The sequence below is a fragment of the Corylus avellana genome, chromosome ca2, assembly GCF_901000735.1.
Source record: "Corylus avellana chromosome ca2, CavTom2PMs-1.0".
NCBI classification, from domain to species: domain Eukaryota; kingdom Viridiplantae; phylum Streptophyta; class Magnoliopsida; order Fagales; family Betulaceae; genus Corylus; species Corylus avellana.
Window position 1 is genome coordinate 46309211 of NC_081542.1, and position 2438 is coordinate 46311648.

Sequence of the window (2438 nt, forward strand, 5' to 3'; positions counted from 1 at the left end):
TAGTAACTTATAATTTGCAAAATAATTAAGAAAAAAATGATAAATTATATATTTTTTTGTTTAATTATTTTTACTAATTTTAGTGTAGCATTTCTCTACCCTAGCACCTTTTCTTTTTTTTTTTCAAATTGGTTTAATTTGGTTTGTAGCCGATTTCCTCGCATTTATATATATTGATCTCTCTATTCTCTAATTAATTAAAGTGCTGCCAAGTAGTACTCCAGTGATTATTTTTTCATCCTACCTGCATGCTTCTGTACACTTTATGCTTAATTATTTTTTACGTTGACTAGCTTTAACGGGGGCGGTGTGGGCCATATATTCCTTGTTTTTCATGACTCATTCAAAACATCTGATCATACTGCAATTGATATACACACATATAAGTGGTTGTGGACAAACAGGAAGCCAAAATGAAAATTCCTTAGTGGTCGTGGGAATATAACAACATCACTGTCATTGCGTGCAAAACACGAATTTTCTGCATCATGTCACAAGTTCAAGAGCGAATTAGCAACAAAAAAGAAGGGGGAGGGTGGGGAATGGGGAAAAAGAAAAAGTTGCAAGAAAGTTGCAAGAAAGTTGCAAGAGGTTGCTATTAGTATTAATGAATTTCATCCACTCCTCCCATTCAATTTCCTGGAATTGCCACTTTTTCCACGTCATATGAGGCCGCCTGCTAGGGGCAAGGACTTCCGAGAAGGAGCTTTTCCGAGGATTTGCCTAACATATTAGCCACACAAATAATGGTTGAATTTAAACCATTTGCTTTAATACCATGTCATATTATCATTTATTTTAAAATTTAAGCCGATAAAAAATAATTTATTTAATATTGTAACAGAAATCAAAGTTGGCAGATAAAGGGTGTGTATGTGAGTGAATTTTCTTTGCATTTTACATTTTTTGTGTTTCATTCATCCATTGGACAAGCCCTTTGATATGTTTATAAGGAATTAACAACCCTCTTTTATTGAACCAATTTTATAAGATGAGTTAGGCTCACGAATTTCTCCATGGTATCAAAGCCTACTACAGACAAATGGGGACCCACACTACTTACCCCGTGACAAGGACCAGGAAAAATACTAACTTGCACGTGATGGAGGGTGTTGAAAAATAGTCTCATATTGCCTGTGGACAATATATTGGGCATGCATATAAAGAATGGGAAACTCTCTTTTATTGAACCGGTTTTATGAGATGAGTTAGGCCCACGAATTTCTTCAGATATATACGTAAAATTGTGAATTTTACAAATATTGTTGAAGAGGGCGGTTGAGGCCAATCCCTATGCGAGCATAAATTACTACCCGTGAAATCGATCGGCAAGAGTCCTCAATTATTTTTGACGTTCAGACTTTTGTTGATATCATCCATAAACATGAATGTGGTCGTTCTTTGCCATCTTTAGAGTTTGTACAGAACAATATTAACATAGAGTTATATATAATGATTTTTATTTATATACATAAGATGTCTATTCAGTTTAGAGATATGGTATAATGCTTTATTTATAGAAGTGAATTTGTGGAAAAAAGGAAAACAATAATTATAATAAATAGATGAATGAAATCTTTCGTTGCGGGAATCAAAGAAAAAATAGTAGTGATCAAATATAAGTTTATTAAGTCAAGGCGTTATGGTAATCCTTTTACAACAATCACACAAGGCAAAGTAAATGATGGATTGCCCTCCAAAGACTCGTACAAATAATCCTAGAGAAAAAGGATAGTGGTGATTTGGTAATTGGCTTCCCCTTCCTGAAAGTCTTTCAACATATGTATAACAACCACAAAATGAGTTTTTTTTAAAGAACACATGCATGCATGCTAGCTATCGGCCTTGAACCATTGTAACAGTAACATTGTTAACGGAGCATTTACTTTGGTTGTGTTGAGAGGACCTAGCATCTGGGGCAATTCGCCTTTCGATGAATGCAGGTTGCTTTGGTTGAGGTAGATCAAGAGTCTCACTTTTAAGCATGAAAATAACAATCACTACAAGAAAGTTATTCATCAGGGGCGACTTATTAGGGGCGACTAAAAAGTCGCCCCTAATACTCAACTATTAGGGGCGACTAAAAAGTCGCCCCTAATACTCAACTATTAGGGGCGACTTTCAGTTAAGTATTAGCGTCCACATGAAAGTGGACGCTAATAATGGGTCGAAAGGTTGACTATTAGGGTCCACTTTCAAGTGGACGCTAATAAGTCGACCCTAATATACACGCGGGAATTATTCAAGGGGCGGGAAAAATTTAAGCGGCCAAAAAAAAACTTTTAGCGTCGATGATAGTATACCAATAGCGTCCACTTAAGTGGACGCTAAAAGCTGGGAGAAAAATAAAAAAAGAAAATCAAATCAAATAAAAGATCAATAGGGTCGACTTTGAGAGTCGACCCTAAAGAGTACGTAGAAAAATTAAAAAATAAAAT